General features: G+C 33.5%; 1 pseudogene; it reads right to left on the bottom strand.

Moving 5' to 3' along the window:
• Positions 1-22,040: 22,040 nt before the first annotated feature.
• LOC120118282 lies at positions 22,041-23,463 on the bottom strand (annotated as a pseudogene).
• Between the last annotated feature and the right edge of the window lie 1,081 nt (positions 23,464-24,544).

Raw genomic sequence — 24,544 nt, 5'->3', positions numbered from 1 at the left:
AAGAACATATTCAAAATTTGAAAAAACTTTTCCAGAGATTGAGGAAGTATCAATTAAAGCTCAACCTCGCTAAATGCACTTTTGGGGTAACTTCCGGGAAGCTTTTCGGATTTGTAGTCAGAAAAAAGGAATCAAGATTGATCCAGATAAAGTAAAAGCAATTCAAGATCTTCCACCACCCAATACTAAGAAAGAAGTTCGAGGTTTTTTGGGAAGATTAAATTATATATCTCGGTTTATTTCTCAATTAACTGACAAATGTGATCCAGTGTTCAAATTACTCCGAAAGAACAATCCTGAAGTCTGGAATGATGAATGTCAAGAAACTTTGGATATTATTAAGAAAATAGTTATCCAATGCCCCCATTTTAGTGTCACCAGTGCCTGACAGACCATTAATTCTCTACTTAACAGTCTTTGAAAATTTGATGGGATGCGTACTGGGACAACACGATGAATCTAGAAGAAAAGAGAAAGCCATTTATTATCTGAGTAAGAAATTTACTGATTGTGAAATTCGATACCCACCAATACAAAAATTATGTTGTGCCTTGGTGTGGGTTACTCGAAGACTCAGAAAATACATGTTATATCATACCACTTTACTGATATCTAGTTTTGATCCTTTAAAGTTCTTAATGGAATCCCCAGCTTTGACCGGTAAAATGGCTAGATGGCAGATGTTATTATCCGAGTTTGATATTGTATATGTCAACCAAAAAGCGATAAAAGGAAGTGTCATAGCTGATTTCCTGGCCAGTCGTGTATCAGATGATTATCAGTCTCTGAGTTTTAATTTTTCAGATGAAGATTTCTTGAGAATATCCATGAATGAAGAAGTCAGAACGAATGATGAATCATGGAAGCTTTATTTTGATGGAGCATCCAACGCCTTGGGAAGAGGAATTGGAGCAGTATTGATTTCTCCAGAAAATATTTATTATCCTTTCACAAGCAGATTGGAGTTCTTTTGCACTAATAACATGGCGGAATATGAAGCTTGTGTCATGGGATTGAAGGCAACCATAGAAAGGAAAATTAAAGTTCTCTAGATATATGGAGATTCATCATTAGTGGTGTATCAATTACGAGGAGAATGGGAAACAAAAGATCCCAAATTGCTGGAATACCAAAATTTTACCCTCGAATTAGTAAACAAATTTGAGAAAGTCACCTTCAATTATCTCCCTCGAGAGGAAAATCAAATGACAGATGCTTTAGCTACCTTAGCTGCTATGTTTCAGGCAACTAAGAAAATTGATATGATGCCGATCAAAATGCAAATATATGAAATTCCTACACATTGTTACATTGTGGAAGAAGAGGCAGATGGAAAATCATGGTATTATGATATCCTGCAATATATCAAATATCAAAGTTATCCACAAAATGAATATGAAATTGATAAAAGAACATTGAGAAAAATGGTTGTTGGATACTTTCTTGATGGCGAGACTTTATACAGAAAAAGCAATGATCAAATGCTATTGAGATGTTTAAATACTAGCAAAGCCAAAAGCATCATTAAGGAAGTCCATAGTGGGATATGTGGAACACATGCAAATGGTCTTTCCATGGCTAGAAAAATAATGAGATATGGATATTATTGGGCTACCATGCACACATATTGCATTGATTATGCAAGGAGATGTCATAAATTCCAGATATATGCAGATAAGATTCATGTACCTCCATCGCCTTTATATGTAATGACAGCACCCTGGTCGATTTCTATGTGGGGAATAGACGTCATTGGGGGCAATCACACCAAAAGCATCGAATGAATATTATTTCATCTTAGTGGCAATTGACTATTTTACCAAATGGGTTGAAGCTGTTTCATATGCCAATATTAAGAGGTCTACAGTCTGCAAATTCATAAAGAAAGAAATAATTTGCCGGTATGGGATACCAGAAAGGATCATTACAGATAATGCTCTGAACCTGAACAACAAAATGATGACTGAACTTTGTGCACAATTTAAAATCAAGCACGCAAACTCAGTAGCATATCGTCCAAAGATTAATGGGGCAGTTGAAGCGGAAAATAAGAACATCAAGAGAATCATTACAAAGACTACTGAAACCTACAAAGATTGGCACGAGAAGTTACCTTTTGCTTTATATGCATACCGAACTACTGTGCGAACATCTACTGGGGCAACGCCTTTTTCTTTAGTCTATAGGATGGAAGCAGTCTTACCGATTGAATTTGAGATTCCATCACTTCGAATCTTGAGAGAGGTAAAATTGGATGAGTCTAAATGGATCCAAGCTCGATTTGATCTATTGAACCTTATTGAGGAGAAGTGATTGAAAGCTATTTGCCATGGACAGATGTATCAGAAACGGATGATGAAGTCTCATGACAAGAAAATACATCCAAGAGAATTCCAAGAGGGTAATCTAGTGCTGAAAAAAATCTTGCCTATACATAAAGATTTCCGTGGGAAATGGATGCCTAATTGGGAAGGGCCATACGTTGTAAAAAAGGCCTTTTTCGGAGGAGCATTGATCTTGGCAGAAATGGATGGAAAAGTTCTGAGAAACTCAATAAACTCAGATTCTGTCAAGAAATATTATGCTTGAAAGAAAAAAGAAAAGAAAAAATGATGAAAAAGAAAAAATAATAATAACAGAAAAGGAGGGTCAGGATGAAAACCCGCAAAGGGCGTCTTGCAACCAAAGGAAGGATTTGAGTTGAAAACCTAAAAAGGCTGCTCAAATGCAAGTTGATATTAGGCATCTGGCAATTAAACCCTCTTAAGATTTTGATAGCTTGGGAGGAACTTCACATCTACAAGCATTCTGACGAACTTCACATCTACAAGCATTCTGACAACGTTTGAGATCTTCCAGACAAAAGCTTACTTCAGTGCTCTAAATTATATCAAGTTGATTAATTTAGAAATACTTGTGCTAATAATTTTTTGAGTCATTTGAATTTTTATCATTCCTATGATTGTCATGACTTTAAATATATTTCTATATATTTATCATTTATTCCAAGTTCATCTTTTTGAAATTCAATTTGTTTCACATAAACATCCTGTAAATAGATTAATATAATCTTAAAAACAAACAAAATATTTCTGGCTATTACTTCATGTTAATACTTTTAAGTACATGGAATCTAAAGTAAGTCTTATCGACATTTGCAATCACTGTTGAAAAGCAAACAAGTTATGTCCATCATAGAGTCATTTAGAAGCGGAACAAGAGGAAATCTATTATCAATTGGCAGATTATGAATATAGCCCCTTTTCCATGCAGAATTACAAAAATGCTTCGAATCTACAAATTCTGGCTCTACATCGTATAAGTACAGTGACATTTTAGCCCAAATACAACTGGAGCAAATACGACGTTATCATAGTAGAAATAAGGAGGCCCAATAGCATCTTCTGGAAGTGTTCTTTGAGTTATCTAATCTGGTTCAGTAGGAACTCCAAAACCAATCATTGGATTAGGAGGATGAACTGCATGATCATCTTCATTAAGAAGCTTCTTTTAAAGCTACTTCTGCTTCTTATTTTTCTAAGAAAATCATAGCCCAAGTTTCGCCTTTTCTTATAATTGAGATCATTGCATAATGGCTTCCTATCTTTTACCGGAAGAAGTGTGTCAGCAGCTTTAGCCATTTGAGCAGCACGTATAAAATCTGTCAACTCTGCAATTGATGAATCCGGACCACATCTTTATGACTATTGAAAACTTAGCATCTGAGTATCCCATTTTTATCAAGTATAACAATTTACTCTCCTCATCAGAATCAGAATTCAGGATTTCCTTGGTATCAGAATAACTATCAATATCTGTAAAATCACCCTGAAAGATCGCTTCATAGTCAGATGAGTAGTTATCAGAATCAACATGTTGCATGAGTACGGGCTTTTCAAGAGCCTATGCTATTGAGTTTTATTCTCTAGTTGTTTTGTGACATCATTCATGCATATCTATATCTACACTCTTCAAAAATGATAGATTCTCCGTTCAAAGAGGAAAGATTTATTGGATTTATACACAATTGAAGAAAGACTAAGTTCACATCTTTGAAATTAAATAAAGATGAAATTAACATTCATGCATCATATTTAGACATTTGCAAAATATGTGCATTTTCATCCATTTTATCCATGTTAAATATTTGACAGGAAATTCAAAGATTTTAGCAAAGATTCAAATCCATCATTCGATGGATCAACTTTTCCAGAGAAAGTTCATAATGAGAAGAACTCATCTGAAGAAGGAAAAAGAAGTTCATAATGAGAAGAGCTTGTTCAACCTTTTGCTCGAATCCATCATTCGATGAATCAACTTTTCCAGAGAAAGTTCATAATAAGAAGAACTCATCTGAAGAAGGAAAAAGAAGTTCATAAAGAGAAGAGCTTGTTCAACCTTTTGCATGACTCTATCATAGAAGGAGATAGATCAACATCAACTTTTCCAGAGAAAGTTCATAATGAGAAGAATTCATCTAAAGAAGGAAGAAGAAGTTCATAATGAGAAGAGCTTGTTCAACCTTTTGCATCACTCTATCACATAAGGAGATAGATCAGCATCAACTTTTCCAGAGAAAGTTCATAATGAGAAGAACTCATCTGAAAAAGGAAGAAGAAGTTCATAATGAGAAGAATTTGTTCAACATTTGTTTGATTATATCACAGAAGGAGATAGATCAGTATCAGCATTTCCAGAAAGAGTTCATAATGAGAAGAACTCATCTGAAGAATAAGAAGTTCACAATGAGAAGAGCTTGTTCAACCTTTGCTAGATTACATCACAGAAGAAGATAAATTGTCATCCCAAGTGGAAAAGTTCATAATGAGAAGAACTAATCCAAAAGAAAAATTGTTCAACATTTCCATCATAATAAAGTAAAGTCAAATGAAAAAAAACTTATTATCTTTTCGTCTTTGCCATATTCTTGTTAACACAAGAATAAGCAAAGAGGGGGCAGCTGAAGATACTCGTTTTTTTATTTAAATATTATTTATATTTTATTATTATTATTATTATTATTATTATTATTATTTTTATTATATTGTTATTATTATTAAATAATTTTATTTAATATTACAGACCCAACCCAAATATAGAGGCCCAGATTTGGTGGCCCAAATATTAACCCTAAATAGTTAGGGTTTATATCATCTCTGCCATAGCCGCCAACAACAACAGCCGTTGGATCTGGCTTTGATCCAACGATCCCCATATGCTCCAGATACAAACCCTAGGGTATGATACCCTAAGGACACGCGACCTTCGACGCTGTTATCGCTGATCTACTCCATTCCACGCCAGTCTACATGCTGCCACGACGCCAACCGAGAGTTTCCAGAATACTCAAGCCCAACCGTCCACATTCAAAGCCATTGTGAGTCACCACTAAAGTTTGGTGACTCACCAAACTACCACCATATTAACCGATCCGAGGCCAGTACCGGAGTGGCTATAAAGCCTCGGCTTACCTACAAAAAAGAAAAGACAGAGAGCAAGAGAGAGTAAGCAAGCCACAGAGAACAACAAAGGAAAACAAGTAACCCATCAACCACTAAAACACCAAAATAACTAGGAAAAGAAGGAGAGATACTTATCGAGGAAGCCACGCCATTACCGGAGTTCATACGAGCCTCCACGTGTCAGAAAAAACCTTCGAAAACCGAAGGTAATTTCCTAAATTTGCTCTGATCGGGGGCCATTAAAGGGAAAAAGACATTGGAACCGTCATTAGGACGGTCCGATCTACATTTTGGTGTAAAATAAAATTTTTCGGCCACCGGATGCGGTGGCCGGCGGTGAGGTTGGTGGCGGCGCAAGGCTGCCGGCTGGTGACCGGCTTCCCTCCGGTGAGGGAAGCTAGAGAGAAGCGAGAGAGTTTAAACTCCCTCAGATAGAGAGAGAAAGTGAAAGAGAGAAATGAGAAGATGGCCCTTCGGGCCGGCTATAATAGGGTATTTGTACCCTCTCTTAAACGTCGTCGTTTAAGGGAGGGCCTGTGTGTAATTTTATAAGGGTAAAACCCTTTCCACAACCATTATAGGTTTATAACTTTATATTTTAGTCACCGAATCCAATTTTAGATCTTTATAATTCGTTTCTTTAATTTTAATTTTATTTATTTTAGTCCTTTATATTAAATAATATATATTTTAGGTAAATGACAGATTTAGTCCTTTAATTTAATAATTAATATTTTGATCCAAAAATCATGTTTTAATTTATTTTAATTTAGTATTCGAATTTAAATATATGTTTATTTTAGTCACTAAATTAACAATAAGGTAAAATAGCATGTTTGGTCCCTAAAAAATTAAATAATTATTTTTAAACCAGGTACTAAATTTTAATATATTATAATTTAGTCATTAATTTTTATATTTTCATTTATTTACAAGTTTTATTATTATTTTTTACATTTTATTATTATTATTATTTTATTTATTTTAGTCATTGTTTAGTTATATTTTAACTTAATTTTTATTATTATTATTTTTAATATATTTTAAATTATTACTTTAATTATTATTTTATTATATTAGTCTTATAATTATATATATATTTGTTATTTATTTATTTAATAATATTTATTTATTTTCAATACCAAAGAAAATGACACTCTTAAAGCAACTGGATGTCCTATTCTAGTATTTTAAATAATTAAATATTATAAAAATTATAATTTAGTTTTATTTAAATTATTTTTAGTAAAAATTATTACATTTTTAATATTTATTTTATTAACTAATATCGAAGAAAAGAACTGTCTTAAAGCAACTAGAAGCCCTTTTCTGATATTCTTAAATAAATAAATGTCCTATTTATAAAACACTATATATATATTTTTAATATTCTTCCTTAGAATGATCCGATTAAAATACAAAATAACAGGATTATGAATTAAATATATTTTTTGAATTTTTAAAATTTCCAATAATAGAGACAATTTATAATTAATAAGTACCAAATTTTGGGCGTTATATGGATGCTAATCATTCCCTAAACGTAATCGATCACGAATCCTGTTTTACTCAAACTTTTGGTTATACGCAGATCAGTTTATCTATTAAATTACGTTTTCTTAAAAACTATTTTAAAAGATTGTTTTTAGATATTTGACCTACCTAACCCAAAAAGGTCAATGGCGACTCCCAAAATATTTTTTTAATCAAAATCATTTATTTATTCATTTTATTTTTCCCGCCAAGTAAAACTTTCGTACCCGGACGAAAATCGGTTACGACAATATATATCACAAAACTACTTGATTAAAGATTGACAAAAAATTTATAATAGACACTTTAAATGAGACGAAGCGAGTAAATAATAATATGAACTAGCTCAAATTTATAAAACAAAGATGATATCAAATTCCACGAACAATTCATGTAGAAATAAACAGTCAGGTGTGAAGTATTGGATGATAAGTATGGACGATTCCAAAAAATTTTGTTGGGTTCAAATTTATAAAAATTTAAAGGGACAAATTTATAAAATTTTAAGAGAGAAAAAAATTTATTATTAATAAAAAATACATAAAGATTTTAAAATTTAAGAAAATTTTAAAATTTTAAGGGTGACGATCTCGGTAAGATGGAATGTGGAATTTGATGATATGAACGTATCCTTCTTCCCATCATCATCAGCTAGTTGATACACAGTCGACATAACACCATAATTATGGTACGTCATATTATATATTCCAACCAACTCATCATCTTCACAATTCATATTCTTTCTTCAACATGCAAAAATATCATAGATTCTACACACATATATATACGTACGTCTGTCATTCCAATAATCCACCAAATCACCACCCATAGTTTCCTTGAAGGAATTTCTTCCCATTTTATATGTTAGATCCCCAAAATTCATAAGAAATATCTAGTTTTTAGATTAAGTAATGAAATATATTAAGATGATGAATTCGTATTCCATAAGCTAAACTAAGTAATGATGATGGATTCATGTTCCATAAGCAGGGTTCCAAGACAAGTTTATATGGCATGTGTAACAAATTCTTAACTTTTGTAAACATTGTTTAGTGCATATATTTTAGTGGCCAACTAGCTAGCTGCTTTTGTGTTTTCCATAGAATATTATGTTAGAACAAAATCACATTAAACATAAAATTAACAGGATCTAATCATGTCAAATCTTCAAGATTAAAAAACTAGAAGCAGAAGCGTACCTGAATTAATTGATAGGTTAAAATCTTTGCGTTTTTCTTGGTTGCAACCTTCCAAAAAGATAATGTAGCATTCCGATCCTAAACCCGGTGGATTAATATTTCACATAAAACTACCTAAATGGCTAACAATTGTTTTGAAATCATTCGCCCATTCTCATAGTTAAAACATAATTTAGAACATATATAGTATAAAATAATTACAAGATAACATTACAAAATGTGGGGGAGCTCCCAACAAAAGTCCAAAATAAAAGTATTCAAATAGAGTTACGACTCGACTCTACATAAGGATCTATCATAGTCCCTGCCACTATAATACTCGAGGTGTACTTTGTAAGTTGATTTAGTCTGGACTCCTAAATATGGCAACAAGCTACTCGAACTGACACCTACGAACCTACGCACGTAAACACATTCCACATGCTAAGCTCACAAGCTCAGTACCACACAAATAACCCAACTATACTACATACATTCAACATATGAGCATGCTATATGCATAATTATTAATCATACGTACATTTATCACACAACCAAATAAGCATCATGGTGTAGCTCGGGGTCACCATAGCATCACGAAACTCACACCTATATTTCCTTACTAAGGGTACCTAAGGTAAGATCTGGGTCACTTAGCATCAGCATCTCTCAGTACCTTAAACTAGGTCCGGTCATATAACATCGACGCCTAGTCAAGCTAGTCTACTCCTTTCGAGTACTCGGGATGTGTCTCTGTCACTGAGCATCAGAACGACGCATAACCAACATTTTAAGTGCCCAAGCATTAGTTTGGATGTATCCAGAAAATCCTCGTTCCAGTACACTATCGTCATTCAAGTAAATAGGTTTTCTTTCTCGTTTCCCGAACATCAAGAATGAGCTTGGATCAACTTAGGGTTTTAAAACTCAATCCATGACTTTTATGGTCAAACTCTAAGGTTGAGAGCTTGATTTGAAGCTATAGAGGATATGATTTTAAAACTTACCTTCACAATTCCTGACTAAGGATGGGCACTAACAAAGTCTTCACGTTTGATGAATAAAAATAGAGAAGAGAAGAGGGAAAGATGAAGAGGAAAAAGGCAACGAAGATGGTGAAGAAAAAATGGTGTTATGTGTGGGTGAATTCATTCTTATTAAGGATTCTCAACCTTTGAAAGTAGGGGGTTAAATTGTTGTTATTGTTCTTCCTAGTTTGACCCCAAATAAAAAATATCCACATTTTAAAGCTATATTGGGCTCTAACCAAGCCCAAATCACTTCATACTTGGGTAAAGGTATCTCAAATGTCTAATGGGTCCATTTAACTCTATTTCGGGTTAGCCTGAATCTTCTAACTCAGAAATCAGGGTGTTACAACTCTCTACTCCTAAAAAGAAAATTTTCCTCAAAATTTACCTGAATAGAATAGATGTGGATACTAGAGCTGTATATCATCTTCGATCTCCCAAGTAGCTTCATTGACACTATGGTTACTCCACAAGACCTTTACCAATGAGATTCGCTTGTTTCTTAATTCCTTGACCTCTCAAAAATTCTTATTGGCTCATCTTCATGGTCATATCTTGTTTTACTTCGATTTGTTCTAACGGAATGACATGCAACGAGTCTGAATGATACCTCCTAAGCATTAACATGTGAAAAACATTGTGAATCCGTTCCATCTCTGGCGGTAAGGCTAGCGATAGGCTACAATCCTGACCCTTTCAAGAATCTAATAGGGTCCAATGAAGCATGGAGTCAACTTCTCTTTGCGTCCAAACCTAAGTACCCTATTCCAAGGTGACACCTTTAAGAATACCTTGTCATCCACTTCGAATCTATGTCCTTATGCTTCAAATTCGCGTATGATCCTTGTAGGTTAAAATTTTCCTTTAGTCAATCTTGAATCAGTCGAACCTTTTCTTTGGTCTCTCAGTTCAAATCAAGACCAACCAATTTTCTCTCATTGAGCTCTGTCCAACAAAATAGTGTTCTACACTTCCTCCCATATAGTGCCTCATAGGGAGCCATCTGAATGCTCGATTGATAACTATGTTGTAAGCAAACTCAACTAACGAAAAGTGATCATCCCAACTACCCTCGAGGTCTATCACACAACATCTAAGTATGTCTTCCAAAATCTGAATTACACGCTTGAACTAGCCGTCAGTCTAAGGGTGAAAGGCGGTACTGAAATGCAGTTGAGTATCTAAAGCCTCATGAAGTGCCCTCCAAAACCTCGATGTAAAACATGGATCTCGGTCGGATATAATCAAAGTCGGTACTCTATATAATCTCACTATCACCTGAACGTACAACCTAGCTAACCTTTCTAAGGTGAAATCCATGTGAACTGGTAGAAAATGTCGGATTTAGTCAACCTATCGATTACTGTCCAGATGGCATCGTAATTCCTTTGCATCATCGGTAACCCAATCAAAAAGTCCATTGTTACTCTATCTCATTTCCACTGCGAAATTTGAATGGGTTGGAGCAACTCTAATAGAACCTGATGTTCTGCCATTACTTGTTGACATACCGAGCACTTTGATAGGAACTCAGATATTTCTTTTTCATACCCAACCACCAATACTGACGAAGGTCTTGACACATCTTGTTTCCTCCTGGGTAGACTGAAAATGGACTACAATGTACCTCCATAAAGATCTTGGTTCATAACTCCATGATCGACGAAACACATAAACGTCGTTGGAAACACACAAACGTCGCTGGAAACACAATACCTCGCCATTCTTTAGTTCATAACCAGGCACCTCATCATGAAGAGTTTGCTCAATCTTAACTAACAAGCAATCGTTAGTCATCTAAAGTTGAAAAATCAACTCAAGGCTCACTCTAACACCACTTTATCTTTCCTTTTGCTTTAGAGCCTTCACCCACTCTCTCATTAAAACAAGCGATGTAATTGAGTTATTAACTCACTTAAGGGATTAGAAACATTAGGAATATGAATCTTAAGGTTTAGAAACGTTTTAGAGCCACCCAAAAGCTCTAAAACACAAAATCCTCCTTAAGCCCAACTATGACCACCATGGCCAAACTCTAAGGTTGTGAACTTAATTTCAAGCTCTTGGGAAGATGATTTCAAGGCTTGCCCGTCACATCCCGATTTTCATTGGTTTTGATTTAAATTGAATTTTAATTAATTATGAGGACCAAATTGTAAAACTTTGAAAACTATAGGTCAATTTTTGATAATTACAAGAAGCTAGAGACCTAAGCTGAAATTATCCCATCAATATTTAACTTTGAAAAAATATATATAGGGGTTTGGTGGGATTGAACCCGTGACATACTGGAAAAAGGAATAGTGCCCTAAGCCCTATCGTTTAGGCTAGGGCACTGTTCTAATATTTTATTAAAAATATCTTTTATAGTTACTTAGCTGGATTTTAAATTTCAGATAATTTCTTTCTCATTGGATGAGAACCAAACTTAAAAAAAATCAGGAAAGGTTATTTTTCCCTGTCATCCTTCTTCCGATCCTCGATCATTGTCTGATCGACAGTGTCATGCACCACCACTTCCAGTGTGTTTACCGTTCGCTTGAGACCAAGACCCAATTGATCGATTGTCGGAAAAGTCTGTCATTCGTCGTGAATCGTCGCTTGAAACTCGTCAGAGAGCTAAAACCATCGTCATTGATTTCATCATTTTCACGCCAATCCCGATGTTAGCTTGCCTCACCGCCACCGGCATTGGACTCACATCCAGTCTCGATCAAAACTTGACCAGTGCTTCACCTTATCGTCATCGTTTTTAACGTCACCAGCAGTGGTAAGCCTCGTTTCATTTTTTGTTTTATTTTTTAGGTTTTGATGTATTTTTGGTGTTTTTCGAATTAATTTTTGGTGTTTGGTTGTTTTTGATTATTCAACCGTCGTCCCTGTCACTGTCACTGTCACCTACTGTATGTGTTGTCACGTGCCTCTGTCGCGCGTTGGGTTTGTCCTCAGTCAAATTTTCCAGAACCGAGTCAACTCAGATTGAGTTGACCGAGTCAGCCGAGTTAACTCGCGAATCAACCCACCGAGCTAACTTAGACCAGTCAACCCCATTGATAGTTGACCTAATCGTTGACCATTGACCAGACCTGTTGACTGTTGACTTTGACATGTTGGACATTGACTTTGACCAAAAAGTTAACTTTTTTTTGAAAAAGGTCTAATTTATGTTTTTCGACATCTTAAGTCCGAATCCAAAGTCCATTTCACTAAATTCGAATCCGGTAAGCCATTTTTCAGTGCTTTATCTTTGGATTCAATTCAGTTCTTCAAATAAGTTCCGTTTCTGACGTATTTTCTTTCACTATGACTCCGAGGTATTGTGAGACATGGAATACAAATTCAAGTGCGATCGAATGGAGTTTAATTGGTCGATCGATGCGGCACATAAATTAGGGTAATACACTACTACCTATTGTATGCTTTTCAAAACTTATTGATAATTGGTAATTGCATGAAGGGAAATGATTGGTGGATTAAGTGTATTTAATTATTTTTTATCTAGAACTAAATACGATATAAAGGCAGAACACTGTATAAAACTCAAGTGGCTCGTATAAGGAATTGGAATACCGATCGAAAATATTTCTAAGTAATTAGTAAATAAATTGATCTTAGGATCGGTAAATTATGAATTATTTTTTAAAGGTTAGATGTAGGGAATATTTGGTTAAACAATTACCAAAAAAAGCATTTGGAGTAAAATTACGAAAATGAAATTGTTTTGTAAAAGACCAAGATTGCCCTGAAAGTGAAAGATAACCCTGAAAAGACATACTTGACCAAATTACCAGAAAAAGTACATATGTTTGGATTAAATAAAATTACTAAAATGTCATCGAGCTGTGAAATAACCAAAATGGCCTCCAGTATTCTAATTACCAAAATACCTCTGATCCCCAAAATAATCGAAATACATATTCATCTCCTCAAGTTCCGTTCAGTGGTGATTCTGAAAATGACCAGTTCAACCATTGAAATCAATATTAAGAAGTGATTATCTATAAAGTGTTTGGTCCGAATGATTGGCAAGTATCATATTGTTGGAATATGATTAGTTCAACTTGACTTAAAGTTATTATGTCGATATATTCTGAATATTGCAAACCATCTCCTAACATTTCTTGGGATAAATTGTAAAGAATTCTCCAGAAATCAAAATGTCTAAAATGCTCGGTGGGTTTGAATAATGGAGTTACTCTCAGTAAATCTAAATCTGGAAATACTATAAGGTAAGGGTTCTTGAATAACTCTGTGACACACCTGAAATCTTAAAAGGTCCTGAAAAATCAATCTCTGAATGTTTGTTTATATATATTAATAATTAAACCCTTTCAACAGGGACCTCAATCCTAAAATATGATCAATTTTTGCGTAAGTTCATATTTTATATTCCTGATAATTTCCAAGCACATTCGAAAAATATCTAGATCCTCTAGTGTGTTCCCTATTGAATAACTGTTTTCTTTGATTTATATAAAGTACGATTTCTGATATATGGTTTTTGATTTCTGACATAAGGTATAATTAACTCCTAATTTCTGATATTATTGTTTGCTATCTGATCTGTTTTATTGGGGTATCGTCTGGGTAGATGTCTGGAGACTCTGATGTTTAACTAGCTGGTAAATCCTTTCTGTTATGATCATTCATATTGGACTCATAGATCCTAGAGGTCTAGGCTAAGTCCTTATGGATGTCTGTTCTGGGGTACTGCATTTGGTGTACGGTTAGAGGGAAACTATGTATTTTAAATAAAAACCCAACTCCTAATTTCTGTTTTCTCATATTACTGGTTCTATTTGAAATTGCTATTGAGGTATTGATTGGGTAGGATTATGGAGTCTTTGAGGTTCATCTAGCTGGTAAATCCTTTTTGTTCTGATCATTCATATTAGACTCATAGATCCTAGAGGTATAGTGTAAGTCCTTATGGATGATGTCCTGAGGAATTTCACATGGAATATTCGAATGGAGGGTACTACAGTGATTTTAAAAACCTGTTTTACTGAAATAACTACTACTATTTTTAAACCATGATTACATTTTTTTATGGTTTTGAAGGAACACACTAGACATTTGTTTTAATTTCTTGAACCTGGTCTTCTGAATGTTTTCTTTGAGCTACAAGCTACCTATTTGTAATATGAAGAAATATCAGTGGAACCTCATCTTATCACGTGGACCAATATATGCCTGAAACAATAAGGAAATTTTATGGTTTGCCATGTCTACTTGCCCTTTAGCATTTTTTTGGTAGTTCTGTATTACTGAGATTCCCAAAACTCACTCTTTTACTCATCATTTTAGGTTAAAAGAATTGATCCAATGTAGCTATCGACTTCAGTAATGAGAGTTCATTCAGCTTGGCTTGCAGAGTACGGTACAAGTGTAATAAGGGGCATGCCGGTCACATTTGATTTTTATACTGAGTTTGGAACTTGTATGATTTTAATTTTGTTTGTAATATATGAATGGTTTTCTAAACATGTATTTTATTTATATATTGTTTTATGATTTTACATGTTTAAACAAAAAAAATTAATTTTCCATGGATTTTTACCGTGGGCCGCTTTGGTGGCTCTAATGTGACACCTCAAATCAGATCGGGTCACCCGTATCGGTCTGAGGGTGTTACATTGACTTCACTATTCCGTGATGAGGATGTTGAGAAACAAGTTCTCACTTTTTCTTTGCCACAAGAAGAAGAATAGGGGAGTTTGAAAGAAGAGAAGAATACAAAGATGGGGTGGGGTGATTCCCACGTTGACATAAGCCTCATAAAAGAGGAGTTAGTCTTTGGGTGACTTTTGGGGAAATTTACATCTTTAGTCCTTATTTGATTAACCTTAATTCAAAAATACCCCTTTTTACTATTTAATGGGCTCAATCCAAGCCCAATTCATCCGATAATTTGGGAAAAAGCTTCTCACAAGCCTAATGGGCTCCTTTAACTCTCTCTCGGGTTAGTTCGAAACTACTAACCTGAAAATCGAGGCGTTATAAAAGAGATCACTTTGACGACATTTTATTTCAAATACAACAACAACAACAAAACCCAATTCCCATATGTATGGGGTAAGGGGGAGGTAGGGTAGTAGGCTGCCCCCAACGCCAGGTTGGGAGTAGCTTCCGTGAAAGACCTCCGACAGTCAGAAAATTAAAAATATAGATAAAATGCAATGCATGTATAAATAAATACATAGCTAAACAGTATTCATATGCAGTCATTAAAATCATATGTGCGTTTGTAATGGGAATTATCCCTGTAAAATAATCCCTGCGAAAGAATCTCTGCATATAGACAGAAACATAAACCCAGCTAAATTTAAAAGAGGAAACATGAAGAGAATGATAAATAAACGTCAACGATATCAAGCCCAGTTCCAATCCTTCATAAATACCAATAACAGAAACGTATAAAAAGTAGAAGTCATGGAAATTACTACAAAGGCATTAAAAGAAGACAGAGATGATACACCCTATAGATGTGACCCACACTACTCGACTACCCTAGTTTTTAGCCTCCATATTTTCCTATGAGAGTTCATGTCTTCGGTAAGGGCTAACTCCATCAAATCAGATCTCAAGCAGTCTTCCCACTTCCTCCTTGGTCGTCCTTTCCTTCTGGCACCGTCGACTGTAATCGACTCTACCCTCCTGACCGCATCCAACGGTAGTCGCCTAAGGACATGCCCAAACCACCGTAGTCTTCCCTCCCTCAATTTTTTGGAAACAGACACCACCCCCAAGGACATCCTAATAGCAGAGTTTGTCGTCATATCCCACAGAGTCCTACCACATGTCCATCGAAGCATTCTCATTTCTGCAGCCTCTATCCTCCTTAAGTGATCCTTCTTGGTTGCCCAACATTCTGATCCATACAACAGCGCTGGTCTTATTGCCATTCTATAAAATTTTCCCTTAAGTTTTAGAGGCACCTTCTTGTCACACAAAACTCCAGTAGCGACCCTCCACTTTAGCCATCCCGCCTTTATACGGTGTGTAACGTCGTCATCTACACTCCCATCTTTATGTATCATAGACCCTAGGTACTTGAAACAATCCTTTGATGGGAGAACGTGTCCTTCTATGCATACTTCTACATCTTCATCGTTTTGGTTCCCATTGAAGTTTGAACATAAATACTCTGTCTTTTCAATATTGATCCTTAAACCTTTTTCTTCCAAAGCAGTCTTCCAGGTAGCCAGTCTACTATTCAACTCAGATTTTGTTTCAGCAACTAGGACAATGTCGTCAGCGAAAAGCATACACCATGGTACACCGTCTGGTGTCGTACAATAGATGTCGTCCATAATCAAGGTGAAGATGTAAGGGCTAAGAGCCGACCCCTGGTGGAGTCCGATTTCCACCGGGAATGCCTCGGTGTCGCCAACTGTAGTCATGACGTAAGAAGTAGATCTACAGTACATATCACGAATTGCCCGGATATAAGCAGTTGGGATCCGTAACAATATAAATTAATTTGTTTCATATATATATATATATATATATATATATATATATATTCTAATAACCAACAATCAAAACTGAAATTTTATTCAGATTGAATTGAATATATACATATTGCAGTAACAATATAAATAAAAACATATCAATATTGTTAATTAATCAATTTCTCTTAATTTTATCTTTCAATCAAATTGAAAGATAACCAAAATAATAATAAATTTGAATACAATTAAACTTCATCTTAAGATATCAGATATTTCATTAATATTTCACCTTTAGACAAAATATTTACCTTAAGTGATATTTGATGCGGTAACCAAACATTGATAATAAGAACATGTCAAGTAAGAATCTTCCTTTGGCCCGATATATTATTCACACACCAAACCGAATAATTATCACATGTTTATTACCAAAGTTACACATGTGATTATGTCAACTATTAATCTTTCTTTAAATCGATTAATACTATCGCGTCCTAAGTTATATATACATAATCTTCATATTTTAAAACTAAAATATTTTTAGTAACAGAGGTTAGTTTAACTTGTTTTTTTAATTAAATCGTCTCAAAATAAATAGTAATATTTAAATTTAATATTTCTATAATAATAAAAAAATAATATTCATAATCAATCTAAATTGAATATATTATATTAAATATATTTAATAATCCTTAAATTAACAACATATTATGCTAAAATTATTTAACCGATCTCAATTTTTTTATTACTTCAAATTAACTATCAAAATAAATCTGATTCATGATTATGAAAACATTTAATATATATATATATATATATATATGTAGGATTACCAAAGATATAACTAGAAATGAATAGCCACGTGTATAGCATTTCACATTAATCAAATTAGCAAACCTCATCCCACCAAAACCATTAAACCCCTTTTCATATCAATTTAAGCTTTATTTCTAACGCCACAAGAGCAACCAAAAATCATTGGCCAATTAATATATGCATTAACGTAAAAGTTAATGTCTTCGATTTTCATTAACAATCGAACCAAATTTTTTTAGTGGTAATTTGAGCTTTACACGAATATCACCATCAATAAAATCATATAAATATATAATTAAAAATTCTATTAATTAAATAAAATTAAAACCATGAAGATACACGAATATCACCATCAATATAAGTATTTAAATATATAATTAAAAAAATCTATCAATTAAATACAATTTAAACCATGAAGATGCGATGGGAAGAAAGCAATGACCATCAAGTCTGTAACCATAAGCAAAGTTAAAATAACCTTTATGCAATATTTTCATACAACACTAACTTTGCTGATGGATTAAACAACAAAATTCATTCCCCATTCGATCGAAATTGGAATCCCTAGTTGATTTAATAGAATAAACAAAACAGAATGAATGATAAATTATTCCTAAATACGATATACCCTAGTTCATGTGAAATATTCACATTATAAAATCTTCGTAATAAATAAATCAAAAAACAATAGAAAATAAATTCATTCACAATGATTCAACACGATTTGACGATGATATCACTCGTTAAAACCAAATCATACTAAACATAAAATTAACATCATTTAATTATGTCAAATCATCAAAAATAGAAAATTAGATGGGAAGTGTATATGAATTAATTGATAGGTTAAAATCATTGAGTCTTTCTTGATTGTGATCTTCAAAGAATATTGAGTTTTGTTTAGTATAAACTCTCTAACTAGATAAGAGAAAATAAGAATTTGTCTAATTTTTTTTGAGACTATAACCCCGTTATATAGCTGATTTAAGAATCAGTTATTATATGTTTCCCTCATCAAGTTATAAATACAACTTTAATAGTATTTATACTTTTATTTCCATTATACTTCTAATAACTTATGACTTTATAACATTATTAATCACTTAATTTATACCATAATTTTTAATAACAATATACATTAAAAATATGTAGTCATAATTATGGATTTTAATAACATATTATTTTGCTTAGTCTCACTTCAATATCTTTTTTTCTACTTTCATGATCCTCGTATTCTATCCAAACAAATTTTACGTTAACTAATTATCAACTTTGCATATATAAATAAAATAATATATATTACCAGTGACGGATCTAAAAATTTAATAAATGATCTAAAATTTTAATATTCTTTTCTTAAAAATAATGGATATGCATTTTTTTTTCATTTCCCCTTAACATATTAAATTAAATATCACATTCCCCCAATTATGGGGATGCATTTGGCCCCTAGAGGGCTTAATGCATCCGCCCCTCTATGTTAGTCATTTTTATGTTTGATGAATACTAATTATTTTGATAATAAAACATATTTAAAATGAAGTACTAATCAAATTGGACTGTATGCAAACTAAACTTTTTAACTATTCGAATTTAATTTGAAATAACATTTTGGCAGAATACATTTGAATAGTATGCAACAATTGAACTTGTTCCTGTTTCTAGTTTCCACTTTGCGGGCAGAATTTTAAATTTTTCTTTTTACTAAGATTCTTGGATATCTAAACAACATTAAGTCAACTTGCATTTCTATTTCCTCAGCAGCATTTTTATGTTATTAATAAAAATCAATTTTGGCTAAGCTAAGAGAAGAAAAAAGGAGAAGCAGATAATCCAGTTGGAAAGACTGCATGGAAATCACTTAGTGTGATTACTTCTTATCTAATACCGACGACTATAATTAATTTTATACACTCTAGATAAGATATTGTTTCCATAGTGTTCCACTTAATATTATATTTGGTTAGTATTCTTCCTAAACAAAGATTGTTGCACTTCTATTATTACTTAAAATCAACAATAAATATCTGAGGACATGAAGATTTATTACGATTTTTTAAAAATAATTATGTTAAAAGATTAGAGAAATACGAAACTATAAGATATTAGATGTGTAAAATTAATCATCAATAAAAATATAAAAAATTACTTAAATTATATGAGAATCTAAAAAATTTCAAACAATATAACCGTCCCCAATACCCTCAATTCCATTTCTACAATTATATATATAAAAAAAATTGGGTTGGCTACATAGATGACCACTTATGTTTGTTTTTTTGTTCACTTTTGGCCACTCATTTCAAAATACATAAGATATGGTCACATTCGTTCTTATTTAATTAAGGTATGGTATTCATGATTAACTATTGTTAAATATTTTGGTTTAATCACACATTTGGTCCATGTTATTTACATATTCTCTCAATGTAGTCATACTTTTAATAAATTAAAATAAATTTAATCCTCCAATTGAATGATGCCACTGTCATTGGTACCACGTGTTGTGTTGTATGTCATCATTCGATTGGAAGACTAACTTTATTTTATTTTATTTTAACAAAACAAAGCAGATTGTCGAAAAATATTTATATTAAAATAAATTAAAATCAAGTTAGTCCTGAATGGTGACACGTGGCACAACACATGACACTAGTGATACGTGACATCATTCGATAGGACGATTAAATTTATTTTAATCTATTAAAAGTATGACTAAATTGAGAGAATATATAAATAATAAGGACAAAATGTGTTATTATACCAAAATATCACGTCACTTAGTCTGTTAAATGTCAACGACAGTTAACCCGTGGTGACCACATCTAAAATAAATAAAAGCAAAAGTGACAATATCTTAATTAAATAAAAACAATGGTGAGTATATCTTATTTATTTTGATATCAGTGACCAAAAGTGACCAAAAAACAAATATATGTGATCATTGTGTGGTTAACCCAATTATTATTATTATTTTTATAGATGCAGGGGATATATATATAGCTATATAAAAGGAGCCCGTGTATATTATATATATTATATGCTGAAAAACGACTTATTATATGAAATATGATGTGAACCTTATAACTGAATCTATACCACGTGGGATTGATCTAATTTTGTTTGAGAAGTGAGAGTAAGTGGGCAATAGGTTCATTTAAATGATAATGGATCTGACGTAGCTAACACAATCTTGCTTTAATTTACAACATAAATTGACAACCATCTTTATTTCATAATTTCTATACTGAAAATGAAAATGACCATATGATACCACCCAAACTTGGTGTCTCCCGGCTATTGGTATTTGTGCTCTTCATCTATGATAGTAATTACATTATATTCTCCCAAAATGTAATATTTATGAATATATAATAAGCATAAAACTTATATTTTCGACTTAAAATTAGGAGTAAAATGCACAAAGAATATTTTGATTATAAGATATTTTTCTATTAATTTTATTGATTATAAAACCAAACAAAAATAATAAATCGATCTGTTTTTATTAATAATTTGGTAGAGGATGATATGATAATTAATAAATGTTTTGATTTAATTTAGTCTTATTTTTAGACAAATAACTTTTAATATTTTAGAATAGATATTACTTTGTAATCAAGTTGGATTAATAATTTTTTTTAATATTTTATCAATTTAATGCTTTTTTTTCCTGCCTTTCTTTAACCCACAATATCATCATTTCTATTGCCCATAAGTTCCTCCAAATCAAATCACCAGTAAATTCATATTGATTATTTTCCACGCAATCCAAATTATCATTGCACATATTACTCGTCAATTCTTTTGAACAAGAGGCCTCGGCATTTACCACCGTGCTTTCGAAATGAAAGGTCTACGAAGCATTTCAAGAAACACAATCCAGTTAAGAATCCGGAAAATCTCATTGAATTCTATTAATCAGAGTCGAAAGGAGGAGTGAAATACGAATATTTTAATATCATTATTGTCGCAAAAGATGATCAGTGACGGACAATTATTGATTTTCGGTGACAGTAAAAAAATACAATGCTAAAATTGAAACTGTTGAAAAGTTTTGTCGACACCCCAAAAGTTCAGTTCCTAAAACGTCACTTTGACATCAACGGTCGTCGTCAAACGTCATTTTATCCATATAATCACAATGATAAAAAGATCTATCTACGTTATCGTACTTTTAAAATTTAACGATCCAATAACACGATTGAAATTAAAACCAAATTTGAAGAAATTAAAAGTTTAGTGGTATAAATGATACACAACCTAAAATTTAGCAGTATTTGATGTAATTTACCGTTAAAAATCATGGGAACAAAAGAACTAGATTCACCCGGATAAAAAACATAAATGTATCCAACATTCACGTTCGAGTCTGAAGTATAATAACAAGAGTTTACAACCTAAAGCTAGCTGCCTTCAACAAGAGAGACATGCTCCCAGAGTGTTTCTTTACATCTGAAATCTGTACATTCATTTCGAATGATCAATGAAATAAGTTTAATTTGCCAACTCTATATATTTTCCCACACTACTGTAGATTATATACTCAAATTCAGCACCGGTCAATCATTTCCACCACCAAAACTGTCGAAACAAATACGTCTTCCTCATCCGAACATTATACGCCATGAACACCCTAGCTTTCATAGGGTCTGCGTTCAAATACTCGAATGCATACATCTGTTTAGCTTCTTCCAGACCATCGATCTCCATAACAGCCTGTAGCAATTCAGTGGGGTTAATTGTAATTTTACTTCGATCTATTGCACCAGCCAGTCGCTGAATGCTGGATGCCACTGCCAACATTGCCTCCTGAAGAGCACCTGCCTCACGAGACCACTTCGGAAGTTGTATGGGCGGTTTCATTACAGGTGGGTCTTGACTACCTTCTTGTAAATACTCTGGTTGCCTGTAATATGATTCGGTGCCATCTGTATCACTTAAGTCATCGGAACTTGGTGATGCAAAAGAAGCAGAATCCTTTTGTATCGGGGTGTGCCTGTTCAATATATTCATAGCTTAAACCGGTCATGTCAAGTAACATAAAGATGTATATACCAAAACCGAGAGAGAAAACAGAACGAAAAATAATGTAGAAGACGCTTACCACTATATATCTTTTCCATAGATCTTCACTGTCACATTCAATCATCTTCGTATTTGGATTCCACCAGAATCCATCTTGACTACGCATATCCCTCATCACCTTGTACCTTTTCTTAATTGTCTTAAGATGATTAACAACTTTTTGATTGCTCAAGTTGAAATTAAAATGAGAATTTACAGCAGTACAAGCAGCAGTATATGCATTTTCATTAAAGCACTTGTCAATTTTGTTCCCGTTTCTAGCCTGAATTGCTAGAGCTTCAATTAGACACTTGTCCATTGCAATTGACCATACTATATTTCTTTCTTTATGCTTCATCTCCCTTCCCTGTGCCTGCAGGTCATGGTGGTTCATTCCTAAACCGGTACTTGGAAAAAAGAATGGTTGTGTTATGTTGCAGTGCGATACAAAGAATTGCTCAACGGAAATTAATACAAGTCAAATTACAGACTAACATGAAAGCACAGTCATCCGACCAATCAAAAGAGATGAAGTAACGATCATTTGAACACATTTTGACTCCAGTTAGAAAACAAAAAAGGTCAAGAAAAGAGTCGCATTACATTTGGATCATACAAATATGGAAAACAGTGATGATCGAACTGATGGAAAATGTCATAAAAATTAATTTGTAAAATAATAACCGAAATGGATTCTGAAAAGAACAATTTCATGTAAAAAGCATAGTTAACACTACTTCAATTAAAGAATGGACTAAGAAGACAAATGGCAAATCTATAAACTATTTCTCATTCAACTTCGGATGTGCCCAATTTCCCCCTTCCTTGGCCTGCAATTGCGAAGGCTCTTAGTATCAAACATTTTAGCCTAGTATTCACTACTATCATATAGAAAGAATACTACAACGGGTCTTTATCTATGAAATGTCTTCGTTGAAGATTTTATCTATCTATGTATCTATCTATCTATATTATGAAAGTCGTATTTCCCTCCTATTTGTTCGGTTTACATGCTCGTTGTGTCACACCCCAATTTAGGGGGTTAAATTTTTTACTAATTTAAAGTATTAAATTAAAGTCGTAACAAAGGAAAAGTTAAGGACCAAATTGCAAATTTTTAAAAGTTTATAGCTCAGTTTTGCGACCTGTGGAAAGTTTAGGGACTTAACCCTGAGTTTTACCATTTTTTGTTAGGAAAAAATAAACCCAATTATCGAGAGCCCCAAACCCATTTCCCATAAATTTTACCCTAAACCCAACGTTCGTCCTCTTCGTCGAATGAGCGCCATCCGACTGCCATTACATCACCCCCATCGTGACTGCAGCCTTACGCCGACCAAAACCCCCTTATCCCCCATTGAAAACTACCATCGATTGCCGCCTATCTAAGCATCGGTTCGCCTCACCGCCGGTGTGGTTGTGCTCGCTGTTCCTGGGCGCTCGTGACCCAACCCATGGATCAAAGCTTTGTCATTGTTTCGTCGTCGCCGGAGTGGGTAAGCTCGATTTTAATGTTTTTGGGTGATTTCGACAAGTTTTGTCGTAAAATTGGTTGAATAATGCATGAATTCAAAGTGTAGATTATTCAAGGAAGATCGGCCGGTCAAAACGGCCCCGTCGCAGTCGAACGCGCCGCCATGCGCCGATAGTGAGCGTGGGATTCTTCCGCTGATCCAAGAAGCTTCTGGAACTGGTCCAGTCAAACCAGTCTGAACCGAGTCAACTCATCCAATTCAACTCGTTGACTTTGACCCGCTGACTTTGACCAAAAAAATAAAATTTTCGAAAAGTCATAATTTATGTTTTTCGACGTTCTGAGTCCGATTTCGAAGCCCGTTTCGCCAAATTCAATCTCGGTAAACCGTTTTTCAGTGTTTTCTCTTCGGAATCAAATTTGGTTTTTCAATTAAGTTCAGTTTCTGACATAAATTCATTTGGTATGTATCCGAGACTTTATGGGACGTGAAATTAAAGTTCGAGGGTGATCGAATGGAGTTTAAATG

Source organism: Hibiscus syriacus, unplaced genomic scaffold, assembly GCF_006381635.1.
Source record: "Hibiscus syriacus cultivar Baekdansim isolate YM2019G1 unplaced genomic scaffold, ASM638163v2 tig00110328_pilon, whole genome shotgun sequence".
Taxonomy (NCBI): Eukaryota; Viridiplantae; Streptophyta; class Magnoliopsida; order Malvales; family Malvaceae; genus Hibiscus; species Hibiscus syriacus.
This window is presented reverse-complemented; position numbering and strand designations above follow the sequence as displayed.